This window comes from Callorhinchus milii, unplaced genomic scaffold (assembly GCF_018977255.1).
Source record: "Callorhinchus milii isolate IMCB2004 unplaced genomic scaffold, IMCB_Cmil_1.0 Scaffold545, whole genome shotgun sequence".
NCBI lineage: Eukaryota > Metazoa > Chordata > Chondrichthyes > Chimaeriformes > Callorhinchidae > Callorhinchus > Callorhinchus milii.
Window position 1 is genome coordinate 9,725 of NW_024705286.1, and position 7,606 is coordinate 17,330.

Genomic DNA, 7,606 nt, shown 5'->3' on the forward strand with positions numbered 1-7,606 from the left:
CTAACCCACTCACTAAACCAATCATCCACGCACCCACCTGCAAATGCACTCACTAACTCACTCACCCAACAACCCACCCATTAACGCACCCACCCACTCCCTGACCAACTCACGCACCAACCCACCCACTCACACTATGACCTACTCCATATCTAACCCAACAACTCACTCACCCAGCCCCTCACCTACTAACCTAACCACCCACCAACTCACTCACCCACCTACGCACTCAAATACCCACTCACCTAACTGTAAACTAAATTTTGTTTTTTACAAGGCAAGGCCCACAGAGCTATACAGATCTTATTCAGAAGCAACGTGGCCACAAAAAACCCAGAGGTCTCGGAGAAAAATCCATGAACCACGAGGACAACATGCAAACTCCAAATATACAGGCATCAAGATCGAGACCGAACCCACAACCTCCTTTACAAAAGGTAAGGTAGTTAACATCTCGCCACCATGGGGCTCCACACTCTGACTCGCAGCCACCCACTAACCTACCCATTCAGCCACATACCCATTCAGCCACATACCCATTCAGCCACATACCCATTCAGCCACATACCCATTCAGCCACATACCCACTCAGCCACATACCCATTCAGCCACATACCCATTCAGCCACCCATACCCACTCACCACATACCCACTCAGCCACATACCCACTCAGCCACATACCCATCAGCCACATACCCATTCAGCCACATACCCATTCAGCCACATACCCATTCAGCCACATACCCACTCAGCACATAAGCCACATACCCATCAGCCACATACCCATTCAGCCACATACCCATCAGCCACATACCCACTCAGCCACATACCATTCAGCCACATACCCATTCAGCCACATACCCATTCAGCCACATACCCACTCAGCCACATACCCACTCAGCCACATACCCACTCAGCCACATACCCACTCAGCCCACATACCCATTCAGCCACATACCCATTCAGCCACATACCCATCAGCCACATACCCATTCAGCCACATACCCACTCAGCCACATACCCATCAGCCACATACCATCAGCCACATACCCATTCAGCCACATACCCATTCAGCCACATACCCATTCAGCCACATACCCACTCAGCCACATACCCACTCAGCCACATACCCACTCAGCCACATACCCATTCAGCCACATACCCACTCACTCAGCCACATACCCATTCAGCCACATACCCACTCACTCAGCCACATACCCCACTCAGCCACATACCCACTTCAGCCACATACCCAAGCCACATACCCATTCAGCCACATACCCATTCAGCCACATACCCATTCAGCCACATACCCATTCAGCCACATACCCATTCAGCCACATACCCATTCAGCCACATACCCATTCAGCCACATACCACTCAGCCACATACCCATTCAGCCACATACCCATTCAGCCACATACCCATTCAGCCACATACCCACTCAGCCACATACCCACTCAGCCACATACCCACTCAGCCACATACCCACTCAGCCACATACCCATTCAGCCACATACCCACTCAGCCACATACCCATTCAGCCACATACCCATTCAGCCACATACCCACTCAGCCACATACCCATTCAGCCACATACCCATTCAGCCACATACCCACTCAGCCACATACCCACTCAGCCACATACCCACTCAGCCACATACCCATTCACTCAGCCACATACCCATCACTCAGCCACATACCCATTTCAGCCACATACACTCAGCCACATCCCACTCAGCCACATACCCACTCAGCCACATACCCACTCAGCCACATACCCATTCAGCCACATACCCACTCAGCCACATACCCACTCAGCCACATAACCCCACTTCAGCCACATACCCATTCAGCCACATACCCACTCAGCCACATACCCACTCAGCCACATACCACTCAGCCACATACCCATTCAGCCACATACCCATTCAGCCACATACCCATTCAGCCACATACCCATTCAGCCACATACCCACTCAGCCACATACCCACTCAGCCACATACCCACTCAGCCACATACCCACTTAGCCACATACCCATTCAGCCACATACCCATTCAGCCACATACCCATTCAGCCATATACCCATTCAGCCACATACCCATTCAGCCACATACCCACTCAAAGACCCACACACCTTGCTAACCACTTACCTACGCACCCACCTACACACCCACTCACTGACTCACTCACTCAACAATTCATTCACCCATCCACTCACCATTTCACTCCCCCAATCATACACCCACCCATCCACCCACTCCATCTCTAACTCACACACTCACCAGTCCACCCACTCACCCAGCCACTTACCTACTCACCCACTCACCCTGCCACCTACTCGACCTGCAACAGACCTACCGACCCAACGAGGCACCTACCCCCTAAACTAAACTACTTTTTATTTCCCCAGGTAAGGCCCATTGAGCTATATAGATCCTTTTCAGAATAGACCTGTGAACAAATTATAGATAAACGAAGTGGCTTATCACATAGACATTTATTGCAGCCAAATCTTCTAAACGCATGTTGATTCTAAATGCAGAGGGGAAAACCCGGAGGACCTGCAGCAAAATCCACGTGACCATGTGTAGAACATGCAAACTCCAAATATACAGGCGACAGGGTCAGGATCGAATCCACAACCTCCTGTATACCAGGCGAGGCAGTGCACGTCTCACCACCTTGGCGCCTCACTCTCTGACTTACCCATCCAATAACTCAAACACTAACTTACCCACTCAACCTCCCACATCAACTCACCCACCCACTCGCTGACCCCACTCAGTCAACAACTCACCCACCCACCCAACCACTCACTCCGTTAACCACTTTCTCACCGACCCACTCACCCTACGAACACTCACCAAGCTACACACTCACCTACCAACACACCCATTCACTCACTTGCTCACCCACCCACTTACTCACCCAACCACTAACTGACCAACTCACCCACCCACAAACTCACGAACAAAAAAGACACCCACTCAACCCATCGCTCACCCAACCCCTCACTCACCCACTTACTGAATCACCCACCCACGCACTCACCGACCCACCAACTCACTTCACCCACCCAATACTCCCTCACCGAGCCACTCAATCTCTAACCCACCCACTCACCCAACCACCCACTCACCCAACCACACACTCAATCTCTAAACCACACACAAACCCTACTACTGACTCAATCTCTTAACCAAAGCTCACAAACCCACCCATCCACTCACTCACCCAGTGACTAACCCACTCACTCGATTTCTAACCCATCCATTCACGCACTACCCACCTAACCTCCTACCCACACACACTCACCCACCCACACATCCATGCACCCACACACTCACCCACTCACTCAACCATCCACTCACTAACTCACCCAGCCGTGCACCTACTCACTCACCCACTTTCAGATCCACTCACCCTGCCACCTACTCAATTTATAACCCACCCACCCACCCAGCCAACCACCCGCCGACTCCCTCAGCCACTCAGCCACTCACCCACTACCCACGTAATTATTGACCCACCCACTAATTTAATCACCTACTAACGTAACCACCCACTAACTCAACCACTAAGTTACTCGAACTTACCCACTCACCAAGCCACCCACTAAATCTCAAACCCACACTGATGCACTCACCCACCCGCCCACTCACCAACACCCTTAACTAAATCTAAAAAAAAAATCCCCAGGTAAGGCCCGCTGAGCTATATAGGTTGTTTTTAGAAGCAGGGTTTGGATCGAACCTACGAACTTAAAAATACCAGGCAAGGTAGTTAACAATTTGCCAACATGGCACTCCACTCTCTGACTCTCCCACCCACGATAACACACACTCAAACACCCACCCACTAACTCAACCATCCATTCATTCAACCACCGAGCCAAGCACACACTCACCCACTCACCAAGCCACCCACTCAATCTCTAGCCCACACTCACTCACCCCACCACTGACCTACTACCCATTAAACTATTCTTAGGTTTTTTCGGTAAAGTCACGTAGGTAAAAAAAATGTAAATTAATAAAAGTAAAATAAAACACCCATCAAACATCGCACTCACTCATCCACTCACCGACCCAGCCACTCCTTTGCACACTAAATGAAAATTACGCTTTTTTATTTTACCAGGTAAGGCACTCAGCTATATAGATATTTTTCAAAAACCATTTGACCACAAATATTCAACTCAATTAAGTGGCTTTTCACGTATAAAGTGATAGCAGCCAAATTCTATAATTGCATGTTTTTAAATGTGGAGGGAGAACCCGGAGCACCTGGAGAAAATTCCACGCGACCAGGCGTCAGGGTCGGGATCGAATTTACGACCTCCTGTATAAAGGCGAGGTAGTTAACAGCTCGCCACCACGGCACTCCACCCACTCACCCATTCAAAACCACCCACCAACCCACTCACAAACCCACTCACCCTGCCACCCACTCAATCTCTAATCCACTCACTCAACAATTTACTCACCCACTCACCTACTCAACTAATCACACCCCCACTCACACACCCACCCATTCACCCACTCATTCTCTAACCTACCCAGCAAATCACTCAATAACCCACCTACCCACTCACCCACCCAATAAACTAAATTAAACAATATTTTTTATTTTACCAGAAAAGGTTCAGATCAGAGGTACGGGTACCCGTTCCCTACCCGTACCCGTACCCTACCCGAAATGAGTGACAAACGGTTACTCACCAGTGACTCACGGCCTATCCGTACCCGTACCCGGCCGCCCAAGGTCGCAAACGGCTACCCGTACCGTACCCGGCCGGGTACAGGTAGCCGGGTATCGGGTAGGGTTCGGGTATCGGGTACCCGGTTGCGACCTCTGGTTCAGATAACTAAATTAATATTTTTCAGAAGTGACCTGGTTACAAATGATAGGTTAACGAAGTGGATTATCATGGAGACATTCATTGCAGCCACATCCTCTAAATGAATGTTGATTTTAAATATGGAGAGAAAACCTGGAGGACCCAGAGAAAAAATCCACACCACAGGGAGAACATGCCAACTCCAAATATACAGGTGGAAGGGATGGGATCGAATTCACAAAATCCTGTATACTAGGTGAGGTAGTTAACATGTCGCCACCGTGGTGCCCCACTCTTTGACTCACCCACCCACCCAATCACACACTAACAACTCACCTGCTCAACCTTCGATATTCACTCACCCACCCACTAACTGACTCACCCACCCACCCACTCACCCAACAATCTACTCACCCGCCCACTAACCTATTCACTCAACCCCTCACTCACCCACTCCCCCACACAATATCCAACTGACCTACCCACGCACTCACTCACACAGTCACTCACTAATTCACCCACCCACCACCCACTCACCTATTCACCCACCTACTCAACCATCCACCCACTCATGCTTCCATACACTCACTTACTTATCCAGGCACTCACCTACTCACCCACCGACTTACTCACCCAATAAGCCACTCACCCACTCACCCTCCCAATCACCTAGTTACCCACCCACTCAATCTGTAACCCACCAATTTTCTCATCCACTCACCAACCCACCTCTCACCCACTCCCTCACCTAATCAATCACTTCAAACCATTCACTCACCCACCCACCCACTAATTCACACAATCACCCACCACCCACTCAATCTCTAACCCACACCCACCTACTCACTCACCCAACGACTCACTCAACAATCCACTGCTCCACACACTCATCTATTCACTCACATTCAACACACCCACTTCTCTAACACACTCACTCACCTACTCCCTCAACCACTGACCTACCCACTCACCCACCGACTCACCCACCGACTCATCCACTAACTCACTCACAGACCCACTCAGTTAATCACTGTGTAGTCCTCACCTCTTCCAGTATTGTGAGATATTCTTCCTCCCAGCGGTATCTTCACGACAACGCCCTGGGGGGTGGGCAAGCCTCACAACGAGTCGGGCGAGCGGGGCAACAGCCTGGTCATGTTGGGTTCATAGCGCAGTGCGGCACACGCATACACACAAGCAGACCACACACATATGAACACAATAACAACAGTGGGAGCCACTCACGCGATAGGGATGGGCCGCATGGTCCACTCCAGCTCGATGTACGGCTTGCCCGGATACAATGTTAACTACCTCGTCTGGTATACAGGAGGTTTTCGGTTAGATCCCAACCCTGACACCTGTGTATTTGGAGTTTGCATGTTCTCTCCGTGGTCAAGTGGATTTTTATTCTGGTCCTCTGGATTTTCCCTACACATTTAGAAACAGGCATTTAGAGTAGTTGGCTGCTATATATTTCCACATAAGGCACGTTGTTGACCTATCACTTGTGGCCAGGTCACTTCTAAAAAAGAGTTATGTTACTCAGTAAGATGGTTGAGACACAGGTGATGAGCCTGTGTGTAAGGGGTTGAGTGAGTGAGCGGTTTAATTCATGATTGAGTGATTGATTGGTTGAGTGAGTGGCTGAGTGAGTGAGTGAGTGAATGGTTGAGTGAGTGGCTGAATGAGTGATTTATGGAGCGATTGGTTCAGTGAGCGAGCGGGTGGTTGAGTGAGCGAGTGAGTGGTTCAGTGAGTGAGTGGTTGAGTGAATTAGTGAGTGGTTGAATGAGTATTTGAATGAGTGAGTGTTTGAACCAATGAGTGAGTGTTTAAAGCGCATGAGTGTGTGGTTGAGTGAGTGGTTAAGTTAATGACTGAGTGAGTGATTGATTGAGTGGTTGAGTAAGTGGATGTTTGAGTGAATGGTTGAGTGAGTGGTTGAGTGAGTGAGTAGTTGAGTGAGTGGTTTAAGTTAGTGGATGAGTGAGTGGTTGTATGTGTGGCTGAGTGAGTGAGTGGATGAGTGAGTGAGTGGCTGGCGCGCACCTTGGCTGCGTTGTCCAGAGTGTCCCGCTGGTGCCGCTCCACTGTGTTGCTGCACTCCGCCAGGGTGAGAGCGACGGTGCCGCGCCCGCAGCTGCTCCAGCGACTACGCCATCTTACCCAGCCCCTCCTGGCGAGCACGCAGCATGCCCTGGAGCTCCCATCACATGGTGCTGGCAATCTGAGACACCCGCCTGTAGCACACACACAGAAGAAGAGATACGGGAATGGATTAGGGCGACCCGGGTGACGAGTTCACTACTTCGCCCGGTATACAGGAGGTTGTAGGTTTGATCCAAACCCTGATGCTTACATATTCAATTCTGCTCGTCCAGGCGGGGAGAATCCAATCACATTTATTCGATGCGATGTTTCTCATGGGATATAATAAGTGACAACATTTGGACCCCAAACCGAGAGGATTCTGGGATGTTTGTGGTTTTTTGGCAATAACTCTGGAAAGAAATGTCGCAGACCCATCAAGGTGGGACTCGTCCAGCGACATAATGGTTGAGTGACTGGTTGAATGAATTCGGGAATGGTTGAATGAGTGAGTGGTTGAGTGATTGAGATAGAGTAACTGAGCGGCTGAGCGGTTAAGTTAGTGAGTCGTTGAGTGAGTGTGGCTGATTGAGTGAATGGTTGAGTGAGTTAAAGAGTGATGGTTGAGTGGCTGAGTAAGTGATTAAGTGAGTGAGTGGTTGAGTGAGTA